The 17,666-nt window shown below is 37.8% G+C and overlaps 1 protein-coding gene across 2 annotated transcripts in view; it reads right to left on the reverse strand.

Moving 5' to 3' along the window:
* Window positions 1–17,011, reverse strand: part of gpam (glycerol-3-phosphate acyltransferase, mitochondrial) — a 46,230-nt gene extending 29,219 nt beyond the window's left edge. The window contains exon 1 of one of the 2 annotated variants that reach the window (XM_061966664.2): window positions 16,729–17,011. The gene's annotated coding sequence lies outside the window, so the exon portion shown is untranslated. The remainder of the gene's footprint in view (window positions 1–16,728) is intronic. The other variant, XM_061966663.2, reaches the window with a different exon arrangement.
* Window positions 17,012–17,666: the final 655 nt, after the last annotated feature.

Consider the following 17,666-nt stretch of genomic DNA (forward strand, 5'->3'; position numbering starts at 1 on the left):
TGCAGGAAGATGTTAGAAAATGTCCGATGCTTTGCAACAGTCAGCCTTAATGCATTGTTGCAGCTCCATGATTTTTGTGCACATCATGCCCTGCGCGTTTGTGAGACGAGCGGGTGAAGTGTCCGACCATGCTCGGGGGTTTTGGCCGCGGTGTCAAGAGCAGCGAGATGTGAGACTGAAGTGAGAGAGGCGAGGCGTGCGGGCGTGCTCAGGGGTTAAAATGAGTGCCTGTTGACAGTTCTGTTGGCCACTCCGGGTGGGGGTGTCACTAATGTCATATGAATAAAAAATGTTTTCCTAATATTTTCGCAATTGACCGGTAGGGTCGCAAAGATCGACTGGTCGATCGTGATCGAAGGGTTGGTGACCCCTGCTGTAAAGAATTAAATCTTAGCCTTGGCACAAGTAGATGCCATACCTGAATACATTGCATAACTTCTACAAAACCATTCTGGGTATCACTCCAGCTTGTCTTTTAACTAAGAAACAAGGAAGTCACAATCTTCGTTCAATGAATGTTCTGCAATTTGTCGTCCCCAAAGTAAGAATTGAACTGGGCAAGAAAGCATTTAGGTTTTCAGCACTGAAGGGTTGGAATAACCTACAATAGAATATTAAACTTCAAACCCTTGTTACATTGAATGAGTTTAAAGCTTCTGTGAAAGGATTGCAGTCTACCTTGTCTGTATGCACATGTGTCATGTGAGCAAGTTTTTAATGTTGTAAATGTTTTATGTGTTGTTTACTATTTTTTAATGTAACCTTGCTGCTGCCCTCTTGGCGCGGTCTCCCTTGAAAAAGAGATCTTTGATCTCAATGGGATTTTTATCTGGTTAAATAAAGGCAAAATAAAAATAATACTACCACTGTATACAATCAGATAATGGCCTCCACTTTAACAGACGCCAAACCTCAACAATTGCACAACCACATCTCTTCAAATAGGGGACCTTTGCTCTAATAAACAACATTCCTTTAAACACGACGTCTGTCAATTATAAACACCATTCCTTTAAACACGACATCAGTCAATTATAAACACCATTCCTTTAAACACGACATCTGTACAGCTGATTATTACCGCAGAGTTCAATAAAAAAGTGTTGCGGCATGAAGCGTGGAAGATGCTAATGCTAATCAACATAATTCCTCAACCCTAATAAACACCCTATACCACCAATCATTATCACAGCAAGGCATAAATGTGCAACATAAGCCTCCATCCTTGACACCTGACCATTAATAGACACCGGCTACTAGAGGTGGGGGAAATAATCGATTTTTAGATGCATCGCAATTCAGACATGGATGATTATAAAATCGATTAGTAAACGTTAATAATCGGTAATTTATTTACTTATTGTAAATAATGTAATGCACACAGTTCTAAAATTTGGCCTCACCGAGAGATCCAACCAGTTCCTTTACTATTGGCCGCTTATGTACAAGTTTTGCACACATTTCCGTTAATTTAATAAATGTGATGACTAGGGATGTCCGATAATATCGGACTGCGGATATTATCGGCCGATAAATGCTTTAAAATGTAATATCGGAAATTATCGGTATCGGTTTCAAAATTATCGGTCTAGGTTTCAAAAAGTAAAATTTATGACTTTTTAAAACGCCGCTGTGTACACGGACGTAGGGAGAAGTACAGAGCGCCAATAAACCTTAAAGGCACTGCCTTTGCGTGCCGGCCCAGTCACATAATATCTACGGCTTTTCACACACACTAGTGAATTCCATGCATACTTGGTCAACAGCCATACAGGTCACACTGAGGATGGCCATATAAACAACTTGAACACTGTTACAAATATGCGTCACACTGTGAACCCACACCAAACAAGAATGACAAACACATTTCGGGAGAACATCCGCACCGTAACACAACATAAACACAACAGAACAAATACCCAGAACCCCTTGCAGCACTAACTCTTCCGGTACGCTACAATATACACCCCCCCACCTCAACCTCCTCATGTTCTCTCAGGGAGAGCATGTCCCAAATTCCAAGCTGCTGTTTTGAGGCATGTTAAAAAAAATAATGCACTTTGTGACTTCAATAGTAAATATGGCAGTGCCATGTTGGCATTTTTTTCCATAAATTGAGTTGATTTATTTTGGAAAATCTTGTTACATTGTTTAATGCATCCAGCGGGGCATCACGACAAAATTAGGCATAATAATGTGTTAATTCCACGACTGTATATATCGGTATCGGTTGATATCGGAATCGTTTTTTAAGAGTTGGACAATATCGGATATCGGCAAAAAAGCCATTATCGGACATCTCTAGTGATGACAATTAATTTCTGTTTCTTATTACAAATGCACTGATTTTAAAAGTTGCAAGTGATAAATGCTTATTTAGTGAAACCAAAAGAAATGTAAAACTGCATCAATATACATGAATTAAAGATGCATCAATAATCAATTCTTAATCGAACCGTAGGTCCTGAATCGTAATCGAATCGTGAGGTACCCAAAGCTTCCCACCTGCTGTTGACTAAATGAACACATTGTATGACTGTATTTCACCCTATGGCTACACTTTTACACACCGATAATCGATAAATGAGCGTGCAAAGTCAAAATGAGAGCACTATGGAGTCACGGAGTGCTGGACAACCTTTTGTTCCAGCGCTGTACAAAAAACAGCGCATGGGCCCCAAACGTCCACACAAAAAAGCCAAGCCCACAAATTGTGTCCCACACAATTTATGAGCAGATTATTTCTAACTGCACATGTGCAAAGGGGGCAGCTGGATGATAGCCTAGGCTGTTCTAAAATAGGTAGGTGAGTTACACGATGATGAACACTACTATCAATCTGGAGTGGAACCTCTTTTGGCAGACAAGTTCCATCACTAGTGACGAGCAGCGGCGATCACGTGCCCTTCCAATGCCCTGCACAGTGGATTGCATGCACACTGACTGGCGAGTAGGGTTTTTAAGAAGGGGTCATTGCCCGAGAGTACTCTCCCTGGATGGGGTGACTTTGTCAAGAGCAAAACAAAACAGACGGAGAATGAGAAGCAGTGGACGATTGGGTAACAGCGGAAGGTTGCCATGACATCATGGAAGATTTACAGTCCATTTAACCCTTTTGAGGCACCTCACGGGACTAAATATGTACATTCTGCGTATTTGTTTTGATTGTCAATAGTCAGTTTGATGGCTAACCGTATGAAACTTGGCCTGAATCTATTTCATTAAGATTATTTTTTTCATTTCACGATTCCTTCAATTTCGAGGTGTATAAAAAAAGCACGTATTTTGAACTATTTTGATATACTGTAATCTTGACATGTTATATATAATGTGGGTCAGAGTCAGGATTATGGTATCTTTTTGGATGTGTGGTAAAGCACATTGTATTCTATATTTGAAGTCTGCAAGAATAGTATGCAGCAGTTGCAGTTTACATAAAGAAAAAACCACAGTATGTTGATTCGGTGAAGGTTAAAAAATACTATTTCCATTTTTTTAAAGACTTAAAAACTCTAAATAATAATGCATCAATATCAATGTTATTATTTATTACCGTTAACCCAAATATTTAACTTTGCATATGGTTTTTGGAATATATTGCATATTTTGTGTATGCTATTATGTTGTTATACATAAAAAGAGGAATATAAATAATAAAAAGTAATACATTTTAGATCGGTTGTTGAAAAGGTTAGATGCAGTAAAAGTCAAATAAATATTCATTACATTCATTACATTACATGTCATCTTTTAAATGAATTCTGTTTAGCTCCAGAAAATAATGTATTACAAGTACTACTTTGCTTTTAAAAATCTTAATAATAATGCATTAAAATCAATGTTATTGATTATTGCCTTCAACCTAAATATTCAACTTTGCATTTCACTTTTAGAAAATATTTATTGTGTTTACACTGTTAGGTTATTATCACAAAACGGGGCACAAAAAGATAATATTAATAAAAAAATCAATTTTACATTCTTGGTTAGGTTGTTGAAAAGTCTAATAAATATTTATATACTACAATAGTGCCATCTTTTAAATACATTATCTTTAGCTCTAAAAAATAATAATGTATCAAAATTAATGTTGTTACCAAGTCACTACTGTAATAACCACATCAGAAATGTCCCATTTTGATCAAAACCAAATATTATTAATTATTGCCTTCAACTTAAATATTCTACTTTGCATCCAATTTTTGGAAAATATTGCATATTTTGTGTATGCTATTAGGTTATTACAAATAAAGAGGAATACAAATAACTAAAAATAATAAATTTTAGATCCTTGGCTAGGTAGTTGAAAAGGTTAGATGCAGTAAAAGTCAAATAAATACTCATTATATTTGTATTACTTTTAGTGCAGCAGAAAGTGTCATCTTTTAAATTAATTCTGTTTAGCTCCAGAAAATAACACATTAAAATTAATTTTTTGTTATTAAAAAACATAATAATAATGCATTAAAATCAATGGTTTTATTTATTGCCTTCAACCTAAATTTTAGAAAATATTTATTGTGTTTACACTGTTAAGTTATTATCACAAAACGGGGCACAAAACGATAATTAATTATCAATTTTACATCCTTGGTTAGGTTGTTGAAAAGTCAAATGAATATTTATATAATACAACAATAGTGCCATCTTTAATATCAATTCTCTTTAGCTCCAAAAAATAATGTATCAAAATTAATGTTGTTATAAATAATTGACCAAGTCAGTTCTGTAAAAACCACATCAGAAATGTCCCATTGTGATCAAAACCAAATATTGTTAACTATTGCCTTCAACTGAAATATCTTACTTTGCCTCTACTTTTTGCAAAATATAGTTTTACAGCCTTCCCTTCCGCCTGAATGCAGCTGAGATAAGCTCCAGCACCCCCTGCCACCCCAAGAGGGACAAGCGGTAGAAAATGAGTGGATGATTTAGTTTATACTGTTAGGTTATTATCACAAAACGGGGCACAAAATAAAAATAATTAAAATCAATCCTACATCCTTGATTAGGTTGCTGAAAATATTTATATTTTACATAAGTGCCATCTTTTAAATACAATCTATTTAGCTCCGAAAAATAATAATGCATCAAAATTTATGTTGGCAATAATTGACCTAGTCAATGTTGTAAACCATATCACAAATGTCCCATTGTGTATCACATTTAGGAAAATATTATATAATACACAACAGCTTGATATATATAATTTTCTTAAATAAACAAATGAGACTCTGAATGCCTGAGCACAGTGCGCTGCTGTGCTAGGGCCTTACGTGCTTACCAAGGCGGGAGAAAAAGTAGTTCCTATCAATCGCGTTTCGTTCAGACAAGATCTCACTGATTTAGTTACTATAGACTGTGTTCATGTTCGTGGTATACATCAGTGGTACTCAAACGTTTTTCACCAAGTACCATTTCAGAAAAAAGCTCTGCTCTCCAAGTACCACCGTAATGACCAACATCTAAATACAGAAGCGTAGTCGTCCTATGTATTCATTAAAAACAAGGCAGATGTTTTATTTAAGTAGAATATTTTATATTTTGGCCACTGCAACATTACACAAAGTTTGAATAGCAACACTGTGTTTGAATATAGGAAAATAAAACACTGTACTTTAATCAAGTGATTAGCTCATTTTAGCTCAGGAGGAAAATCTGTGCACAACTTCAGATTGTTTTCTTTGTCTTACTTTGGCCAAAAATAGAACAAACACATTCTGAAAATATTGCAATAAAAATATAGAAAAAAAACAAGCAGCAGTAAAGTTTAGATCCATGAAGGAAAGAAGAAAGTGAATGATGTTTATAATTGAATAAATTTACATATGCATACATTTTTTTTTTTTTAAATGAATTAAGTAACGTTTATGACAACCTTTTTCCAAAACACAACATAGAATGTGAGATATGACAGGATAATGCATAAATGTATCATTTGTTTTCAAAATGGTTAAAAAAAATTAAATTTCAGTTCTTATGTGTCTTGTACATGTTAAAGAATGGACAAAAATAAAGCATACTGATCCTGATCCTGAAAATGTCGGACCCCAAAAATGTACTGTGGGACCCCATTTTTATGACTTCATGGGGTCCCTGGGACCCCATTTTGAAAATTCCTAGCGCCAACACTGATGGAGTATTGGTGCGTGCAAAACAGCAGCAGGCGGCTGTGGCCTGCGGGCCGGGTTCTAATACTAATCAAATATTATCCCGGGGGCCATAGATCATTCATTCGCGGGCCGGATCTGGCCCGCGGGCCTTGACTTTGACATAACTGCACTAGATAGAGCCCGTGTACCACGAGCAGTTTGAGAATCGCTGATATGCATTATCTCAAATAACTGAAGTATCAAAAGCATCTATATTTTGATTTGAGATTTGATATTAGAGCAGGGGTGTCAACCTCATTTTAGATGGGGGGCCACATGGAGAAAAATCTACTCTCAAGTGGGTAAAATCACGGCACGATAACTTGAAAATAAAGACAACTTTAGTTTGTTTTCTTCGTTTAAAAATAGAAAAAGCACATTCTGAAATTGTACAAATCATAATGTTGTTTTTTTAAACTTACATGTTGCGGTTAATAGTATTCTATCTTTATTTGTCGTTATTTATATTTTCTGAATAAATGATGTGATAATGTTCATCAGTCAACTCATTGGTGTTAATTTTCAATCTATCAAGATAAAAAATGACATCAAAATCAAATTACAGGATGTTATTTATGTAGTTTGCTCATTTTCCTCATGTGGTTATTTTGTGCATATGAAGCATCATCTACAAAGATACAAAGAATTGCTATTTCGACATCTAGTGGACACATTAAGAACAGCTGTTTCTTTCATTCAAAAATTTCAGGTTCATTTTTATACTTAGCAAACTCATCCTGCGGACTGGATTAAACCTTTTCACTGGCCTGATCCGGCCCTCAGGCCGTACGTTTGACACTGCTGTATTAGAGCATAAAGATCTGGTATTGGCGGTATCGACATTTCAATATTGAACCGCACATCACTACAAACCAGGCATTAAACAAATACATACAATAAAACATTTACATATATGTTAATATTTGATGGAGAGACCTGATCCAGCCTCCAGGCCGTACGCTTGACACTCCTGTATTAGAGCATAAAGATCTGGTATCAGCGGTATCAACATTTCAATATTGAACCGCACATCACTACAAACCAGACATTAAACAAATACATACAATAAAACATTTACATATATAATGTTAATATTTGATGGAGAGACCGTTTAGGGTCCTAATGGCACATGTGAAACATTTTCAAAGGGACCTTAATATGTGTTTATTTTAATATCCTTAAATATACTGTTATTTCTCTTGGAAGGCAATGGCATGCCTTCTAGTACATGCTTTTTCTTTTTTTTTTGCAAATATATTTTATTGAATTTTCCAGTTAAAATCACATTTGACAATCATACTTTGCTCACTCAGACCCTTCATACATGCACACATCCACACTTACATGCACGCTTGAGGAGAGAGGTGCAATTGGGCTTTAACAACTCAAGGTTTACAGTATAGACATTATTAGAAAAAGTACCTAGATATTGTATATATCCATCCATCCTGCACTGGCTCAGGATCAGCAGACGATCCAGACCATAGCAAGATGGATGAATATTCCTCGACATCAAGGATGCTCAGGAAGTGATCAACCTTTTTTGAGCGAAGGCACAATTTTTTTATTGAAAAAATCTGGAGGCACACCACCAGCAGAAAACATTAAAAAAATGAAACTCAGCAGTTGATATTGACAGTAAAAGGTCGTTCTCGCAATTGTTGGATATGAATTCAAACCATAACCAAGCATGCATCACAATAGCCTTTGTCTCAAGGTAGGTGACCTGTCACATCACGCCGTGACTTATTTTGAGTTTTTTGCGGTTTTCCTGTGTGTAGTGTTTTAGTTCTTGTCTTGCGCTCCTATTTTAGTGGCTTTTTCCTGTTTTGTTGGTATTTTCCTGTAGCAGTTTCATGTCTTCCTTTGAGCGCTATTTCACGCACCTGCTTTGTTTTAGCAATCAAGAATATTTATATTGTGTGGACGCTATCCTTCTTTGTGTGGACAATGTCATGTTCGGTTGTACTTTGTGGACGTCGTCTCTGCTCCACACGCTGCAAGTCTTTGCTGTCGTCCAGCATTCTGTTTTTGTTTACTTTGCAGCCAGTTGAGTTTTTAGTTTCGTTTTGCACAGCCTTCCCTAAGCTTCAATGCCTTTTCTTAGCGGCACTCACCTTTTGTTTATTTTTGGTTTAAGAATTACATACCTTTTTACCTGCACGCTGCCTTCCGCTGTTTGAGTTTGAGTTTGAGTTTATTTCGAACATGCAAGCATACAACATGATACATCACAATCTCCAGTTTCTCTTTTCAACATGTTCGAAAAGGAGTAGGAAGAAGCAGAGCTTATTTAATCCTACCCCTTTTCTTTTCCATAACAGTTGCTAAAACTTTTGTTCACTTCCTGTTCTCAATTTATTCACAATATACTCCATAAGTAATCACAATAAAAATAAGTAAATAAATAATAATTGGTGAAGTAAGTTACATTTCATATGTTGAGATAAGTAAGATTATTTTGTGAGTGAAAGAATGAAAGAATGGATGAGTTAAATAAATTCAGAATGTTTATCATGGTTCTTCTTCATTGTACTTTGTAAACACTTTAAGTTTGAAGAGTTTCTTGAAGTGGATCATATTAGTACATTGTTTGATTGCTTTGCTTAATCCATTCCATAATTTAATTCCACATACTGATATACTGAAGGTCTTAAGTGTTGTACGTACATACAAATGTTTTAAATTACATTTCTCCCTAAGATTATATTTCTCCTCTTTTTTTGAGAAGAATTGTTGCTGTGGTCTGCATATTGTGATCATGACACGACGTGTTCCTGACACCTACAAAGCAATTAGCTACTTGCTGCCACCTACTGATATGGAAGATTTTAACATGGTTACTCTGCCGAGCTCTAGACAGCACCAACACTCAACAACGGCACATTATTTGCGGATTTTTAACCCAATTATGTGAAATTACATAATCTCCCACGGTACACCAAACTGTATCAGGGTGCCGTGACACAGTGGTTGAAAAACACTGCACTAGATCACCTATGCGGATCTCTCCACTGTTCGCACTTAAAAAAGAAGAAAAAAGTCACATTTTCGTGGCTTGATCGATTGCAAAAAAATAAATAAATAAATAAAAAGTCACCAAAAAAAGCAAGTAAACCGTGACAAAACCATATCAAAGGTGACACAAAAAAGCAATGGTCGTGTGGGAACAATACAAAAAATAATAATAATAAAAAAAAGGAATAAAACTACAAAAAAGATACAACAATTTTTTTTTTCCCCCTTCTTCTTTCCTTTCTTCCCCTCCCTTTCCCGAGGGGAAAAAAATGTCTATAAGTTATGATTCAATATATGTCAGTAAAGGCTTCCAGGTTAGTTCCCATCTATTCATATTTGTAGAGTTTATAAATCTTATTTTTTCAAGAGTCATTACGCTCACAAGGTCTAAGTGAACTCTTTCTAAGCTGTGTGCAGCAGCATTAAGCAGGTCAAACAGTGACAGATGGAGCTTGCACATAACTAGCCTCACAGACAACAATGGCCACGCACGTCTGGCTTGGACTAGCAACTACTTGGAAGCCTGTAAGATCAGAGGTCTCCAAACATTTTCACGCGAGGGCCACATAGAGAAAACTTAAAGGATGCGAAGGCCACTTTTATACATTTTGTATATGAAAAATACTCAAACCAAAACAATGTAGGTGAACATATGCTAACATTTGGAAAAAAAAAACTTCTACATGTTAGCTTTGTGTTATAGATAACAAAGCAATAAAATAATTCATGATTATTTTAATAATGATTGTATTTGTATTTACTATTATTGCTATTATACTGTCAAACTGAAACAGGAACCCTCAGGTTGCCACGCCATCCCCATTCAAAGGGTCCTTAATATGTGTTTATTTTAATATCCTTAAATATACTGCTATTACTCTTGGAAGACAATGGCATGCCTTCTCGTACATGCTCTTTCCTTTTTTTTTTTGCAAATATATTTTATCAAATCATCAAAGACTTTATTCATCCATTTTCTACTGCTTGTCCTACAGTACGACATAGTGAATTTGCAAACAGCTAAAATTATACACAAAGCAAACTGTAATCTGCTACCCAAGAATATACAACAATTCTTCTCAACAAAAGAGGAGAAATATAATCTTAGAGAAAAATTTAATTTAAAACATTTGTACGCACGAACAACACTTAAGACCTTCAGTATATCAGTATGTGGAATTAAATTATGGAATGGATTAAGCAAAGCAACCAAACAATGTACTAATATGATCCACTTCAAGAAACACTTCAAACTTAAAGTGTTTACAAAGTACAAAGAAGAAGAACCATGATAAACATTCTCAATTTATCTCATCCATCCATGTTCAAGATAATCTTACTCATCTCACCATATGAAATGTAATTTACTTCATCGAATATTATTTATTTATTTATTCATTTTTATTGTGATTACTTATGGAGTATATTGTGAATAAATTGAGAACAGGAAGTGAACAAAAGATTTAGCAACTGTTATGTAAAAGAAAAGGGGTAGGATTAAATAAGCTCTGCTTCTTCCTACTCCTTTTCGAACATGTTGAAAAGAGAAACTGGAAATTGTGATGTATCATGTTGTATGCTTGCATGTTCCAAATAAACTCAAACTCCGTAAGACGCTCAGGTTGTCGACCATATTGGTTTTCAGGTCCCATTTTTGGGGGGATTTGGTCCCGTTTAATTTTTCATAGTTTTTTGTTCTAATTCGGGACCTGTTTAGTGTTTTTCAACCACTGTGCCGCAGCATACTAACGTGCCGTGAGATATTGTCTGGTGTGCCGTGGGAAATTATGCAACTTCACCTAATTGGCCAAAAAAATATTTTTTGCAAATCAATAATTATAATCCGCAAATAATGTGCCGTTCCTTAGTGTTTGTGCTTAGTAGAACTCGACAGGGTAACCATGTAATACTCCACGTCAGTAGGTGGCAGCAGGTAGTTAATTGCTTTGTAAAAGTCGGAATGTGTCGGGTGAGATGAGGACGATTTGTCGTGAACCCAATATGCAAAAGGTAAAAATGTATGTAACGCTTAAACCAAAAATGAACAAAAGGGAAAGGAAAAAGGCATTGAAGCATAGGGAAGGCTATGCAAAACGAAAGTAAAACTGAACTGGCTACAAAGTAAACAGAAACAGAATGCTGGACGACAGCAAAAACTTGCAGCGTGTGGAGCAGAGACGGCGTCCACAAAGTACATCCGTACATGACTTGGCAATCAACAATGTCCACACAAAGAAGGATAGCAACAACTTAAATAGTCTTGCTTGCTAACACAAAGCAGGTGCGGAGAATAGCGCTCAAAGGAGGACATGAAACTGCTACAGGAAAACCTCAACAAAACAGGAAGGGCCACCAAAATAACAGCGCAAGACAAGAACTAAAGCACTACACACAAGAAAACCCCAACACATTCAAAATAAGGCACGACGACCTGGTGGAGTTTCATTTTTTAACACTTTCTGCTGGTGGTGTTTCTCTATAGAATCTCTTCTCTGGTCAACAAAAGCTCCATGAAGATTCTAGCGGGAACTCTCGTTCAACCCTTTTTCGATTACGCTTGCACCTCCTGGTACCCTAGCACCTCCAAAACCCTTAAATCTAGACTCCAAACATCCCAGAACAAGCTAGTCAGATTACTTCTAGACCTCCACCCCAGATCACACCTCACTCCTACCCACTTCTCCAAAGTGGGCTGGCTCAGGGTGGAGGACAGAGTAAAACAACTTGCACTGAACCTAGTCTATAAAATCCGCTACACCTCCCTGATACCGAAGTACATGTCAAACTACTTCCATAATGTAAATGACCGCCATAACCACAACACCAGGGGGAGCTCCACTAACCACGTTAAATCCAGATTATGATCTAACAAAGGTCTTAACTCATTCTCCTTCTATGCCACATCAATGTGGAATGCACTCCCAACAGGTGTAAAAGAAAGTGCATCTCCTTCAAAACCTCACTAAAAGAACACCTCCAGGCAACTTCAACCCTAGACTAACACCCTCCCCCCACCTCCCCGGAGTGTAAATAATCAAATGTAAATAATCAAATGTATATACTTGTTCTTATGCTTTCTGAGCTCACTATGTTCACTGCTCGCTGTACATATCCTACCAAGTCAGACCTACACTGTTTCAATGTCCATTTCTCTGATAATGCAATTGTTGATGACTGAAGTGCTGATATCATCCCACCCCCCGTATTGTAAATAATGTAAATAATTCATTGTATATACTCTGAGGATTAACTTTTGTGATTACCAGTGTTGGGACTAACGCGTTAGTGTAACGGCGTTAGTTTTGGCGGTAACTAGTAATCTAACGCGTTATTTTTTATATTCAGTAACTCAGTTACCGTTACTACATGATGCGTTACTGCGTAATTTGACATTATTTTTTATGTAGTATCGGCTAGAAACAGAATATCTGAGTGTGTTTTATTGGCGCGCTGCAGTGCCGTCCTTCTGATTCTTCCTCTGTCACAAGCCGAAGGCGCGCTCTGTGTGTGTCTGGGTGTGGGGAGGGGAGGACAGGAGGGTGCGCAATACAACGTAAACTGTTGGCCAACCAAAAAGTAACCACAGAACACTATAGTGTTCTGTGGTTACCTTTTGGTTGGCCAAGCGGACGTGACGACAGGCTGTCCTCACTCAGGTCCGCACGGACCTGGAGGGGGCGTGCCTTAAGTCCGGCTGGTAATCGGGAGAAATTCGGGAGAATGGTTGGGGTGCTAGGCACTGAAATTTGGGAGGGTTGGCAAATATGAGATATTCTCACTTCTTTTCTTTTGTCGAGCACAAAGAAAAGAACATTTTAGTTAAACGTAAGTTGTGTCTTGGATCAAAGATCCCGTCTACTGCCCAAAACAACAATTCAAAGCTGCCTGGTTAGGCTTTGTGTATGTCACGTGTGCCTTCCTTAGGTGAAGACAGGTTTACAGCTATGTTGTTATTATGCTGTTTGTTACTCATGTATGTTATGTTGCAGCTATTTAAAATAGCTTTGTCAATTTGTTCTGGCCTGAAATAAAATGGCCCTTTGAAACATATCTTTGTCTTTGTGTGTTGTATGTAGAGCACATTGCTTAGCAGAGTTCAGTGATGCAAATGCATGTCAAGTTGATCAACACATTGTATTATTCTCCAGTGCAATAACAGTACTGAAATGAAGGCTAAAAGGGCATTAATGGGAGCTTTAAAAAAAAAAAAAAAAAAGTTAACTAAATAGTTACTTTTCACAGTAACGCATTACTTTTTGGTGTAAGTAACTGAGTTAGTAACTGAGTTACTTTTGAATTAAAGTAACTAGTTACTGATTTTCAGTAACTAACCCAACACTGGTGATGACTGTATTATGCTGATAGTATATATTTGTACTAGGGCTGCAACTAACGATTAATTTGATAATTGATTCATCTGTCGATTATTACTTTGATTAATCGATTAATAATCGGATAAAAGAGACAAACTACATTTCTATCCTTTCCAGTATTTTTTTTTTTTTTAAAACAGCATACTGGCACCATGTTCTTTCAACTTGCCAAATAAAACAAGGAAAATGTTACAAAAATGCACACTTTTGACACCCCTGCTATAGATAATAAAAAATCAAATCTGATAAATGTATCGATAAAAAGCAGAGCCTGCTTTTTATCGATACATGCGCGTTTATCATAACTCTCTCGCTCTCTGTCTCTGCCCCTCCCTCACCAATGCTGCTGCATTGTTTTGATTTTAACCCCTTCTTAACCCTGAACGTACATTGAAAATACACGCAACCCTAACTCAAAATGCTGGACATTTGAGGCATTTAAGAAACACCGCTCGAAAGCCCCGCAAAAGAGGACATGTCCGGTGAAAAGAGGACGTATGGTCAGTCTATTCTAGCCCGGTCGCTGCTAGCAGCGATTGGCTTCACGTCCGGTGAAACCGATCGCTGCTAGTCCTCTTTTGCTAGCATGCTAGCAGCTAACGGGCTAGGATAGACTGACCATACGTCCTCTTTTCACCGGACATGTCCTCTTTTGCGGAGCTGTCAGGGCGGAGTTTCTTAAATGCCTCAAATGTCCGGCATTTTGAGTATTGTTTACACAACGTGCAGTACGCTACTTAATATGTCCGTGTGGAAACTCGTTTGGTACACTTCCGCACCGAAACGAAACCCCCGTACCGAAACGGTTCGATACAAATACACGTACCGTTACACCCCTATTATTTTGATTATTGTTTCTCAGCTGTTTGTAATTGTTGCAGTTTATAAAAAATAAAAAAATTGAAGCCTCTGCGCATGCGCATAGCAAGATCCAACGAATCGATGACTAAATTAATCGCCAACTATTTTTATAATCGATTTAAATCGATTAGTTGTTGCAGCCCTAATTTGTACCATTAATTGATTTACATGGACTCCGACTTAAACTAGTTGAAAAACTTATTCGGGTGGTACCATTTAGTGGTCAATTGTACGGAATATGTACTGTACTAATAAAAGTTTCAATCAAAAAAAAAAAAAAGTATGCCTTCGCATTTTTTAATGCGAAGGCATCCTGCCTCAAAAAAGGTTGAAAAACACTGGTCTATAGCAGTGTTTTTCAACCTTTTATGAGCCAAGGCACATCTTTTGCGTTGAAAAAATGCGGAGGCACACCAACAGCAGAAATCATTAAAAAACTAAACTCAGTAAAGAGTCATCACAATTGTTGGATATGACTTTAAACCATAACCAACCATGCATCACTAAAGTGGGTGTACTGTATCAATATAGGTCTTGTCTCAAAGTAGATGTACTGTCACCACCTGCCACATCACACCCTGACTTATTTTGAGTTTTTTTGCTGTTTTCCTGTCTGTAGTGTTTTAGTTCTTGTCTTGCGCTCCTATTTTGGTGCCTTTTTCTCTTTTTTGGTATTTTCCTGTAGCAGTTTCATGTCCTCCTTTGAGCGATATTTCCCGCATCTATTTTGTTTTAGCGATCAAGAATATTTCAGTTGTTTTTAATCCTCCTTTGCGGGGGACATTGTTGATTTTCATGTCATGTTCGGACATACATTGTCTTTGCTCCACAGTAAGTCTTTGCTGTCGTCCAGCATTCTGTTTTTGTTTACTTTGTAGCCAGTTCAATTTTAGTTTTGTTCTGCATAGCCTTCCCTAAGCTTCAATGCCTTTTCTTAGGGGCACTCACCTTTTGTTTATTTTTGGTTTAAGCATTTGACACTTTTTACCTGCACACTGCCTCCCGCTGTTTCCGACCTCTACTAAGCAATTAACTACCGGCTGCCACCTACTGATATGGAAGAGTATTACACGGTTACTCTGTCGACCACTCAACAACACATAATTTTCAGACTGTAATTACTGGTTTGCAAAAAATATTTTTAACCCAAATAGGTGAAATTAGATAATCTCCCACGGCCATACTTGCCAACCTTGAGACCTCCGATTTCGGGAGGTGGGGGTGGGCGTGGTCGGGGTGGGACGGGGGCGTGGCTAAAAGGGGAGGAGTATATTTACAGCTAGAATTCACCAAGTCAAGTATTTCACACACATATATATATATATATATATATATATATATATATATATATGAAATAAATACTTGAATTTCAGTGTTCATTTATTTACACATATACACACACATAACACTCATCTACTCATTGTTGAGTTAAGGGTTGAATTGTCCATCCTTGTTTTAGTCTCTGTCACTATTTTTCGAACCATGCTGAACACCCTCTCTGATGATGCATTGATGTGTGGCACACACAAAAGTGCTTTCATCAAATGCACTAGATGGCAGTATTGTCCTGTTTAAGAGTGTCACAACATTGCTGTTTACGACAGACAAACTGCTTTACGGTATACAAAAAAGTGACTGCTGTTGTTGTGTGTTGTTGCCACGCTGGGAGGACGTTAATGAAACTGCCTAACAATAAACCCACATAAGAAACCAAGAACTCGCCCTCCATCATTCTATAGTTATAACGTGATTGGGCAGGTACGCTTTTTTATATTGTGGAGGACCTGAGTCCGCCTGAATTTCGGGAGAAAATTTGTCCCGGGAGGTTTTCGGTAGAGGCGCTGAATTTCGGGAGTCTCCCGGAAAATCCGGGAGGGTTTGCAAGTATGCCCACGGCACACCAGACTGTATCCCACGGCACACTAACACTGGTCTATAGAATGTGTCGCGGACCAATAAAAACCGAGCTGCGGGCCGCAAATGGCCCCCGGGCCGCACTTTGGACACCACTGCTATAAGTAGTATTGTATTATCATTATTAACCACAGCATCCCGGCTCATGCGTCACTGGGCGCTTATTACTTGTCATGTCCACAGCGTTAAAACCATCCGAAACGTTTTAGCCGCATGCTAACTTCAGTAAATGTAGCCTTTGTCGCCTTTTAAAGGCCTTTTTTTTTTTTTTTTAATGGCAGCCTTTTAAGATAACAGTCAACCAACGTCACGCTGCAGTCACAACCAGGATGGAAGCTATTGCTAAGCTACGCTAGCTTGTTTCCATGACAATGCCCAGCCGAGGGGAGGAGAGGCAGGACATGGCTTACCTTCAACGCTGCATGAAGCTCACTCTCACTCGTCATGAAATGGGAAATAAAAAAAGACAATAAAGTGGGCGGTGTGGTCTCGGCAAGCCTGGTCGTGGGATGTTTTGGTACCGGCGGTGCTCATGCTAGCTTAACGCCGCTCCGATGTGTCCCGCCGGTAGCATGCTGCTGCTGCTGCGGCGACTAGCTTGACATTCATTGGCTCAAGGTTGGAGGCTCCTCGTTAGAATAGCGCTCAAAGACGGTGCCGTCTGATTGGCCGAGCCCCGAAGCGACAGCCAATCACGTCACGGCAGCTGATGAATATTATAATGAGATACTACACGGCGCTGTCGTGCCGTTCATTCATGCGGCAGGTCTTTTTCTACGGGCGCCTTTAAAACTGCACTGTCGTCACGCAAAGGTGACGCAGTACTGCGCCCCTCAGGTCGGAGCGGACACCTGCATCTGCCAGTGACGTGCTGTCACTGCCTCACCTTGCCACCAGGAGAAGGGTAAAAGGCTTAACCATGAGATGTTCAAAAACGAAGTAATAAAATAAAATATGTTTTATTATTTCTCTTTTGGTCTACGCTTTCTATGTGATTTTGGTGTGGTTCCTGTATATTTTGATCATTTTCATTACGGTATATGTTTTAATTGCAGATGCGTTTTAATTGATTTTTGAATGCGCCAGAAAATAACCCGTTTTGTATACTGTTGATGTGATTCAATGCGCAGTAAGGTGTAAATGTGTTCCTGTATAGTATTTCTCCAGCAATGGTCATGTGGTGACATCAATTATGGTATTTTGAGAGGTAATCATTGAAGTCGGAGATCACTGAAGGCCTAGGTGGGAAATGCACGGCCCGCCACTGATATTATATACATATATATATATATATATATGAACGTATGTATATATATATATATATATATATATATATATGAACGTATGT

This window comes from Nerophis lumbriciformis, linkage group LG11, assembly GCF_033978685.3.
Source record: "Nerophis lumbriciformis linkage group LG11, RoL_Nlum_v2.1, whole genome shotgun sequence".
Taxonomy (NCBI): Eukaryota; Metazoa; Chordata; class Actinopteri; order Syngnathiformes; family Syngnathidae; genus Nerophis; species Nerophis lumbriciformis.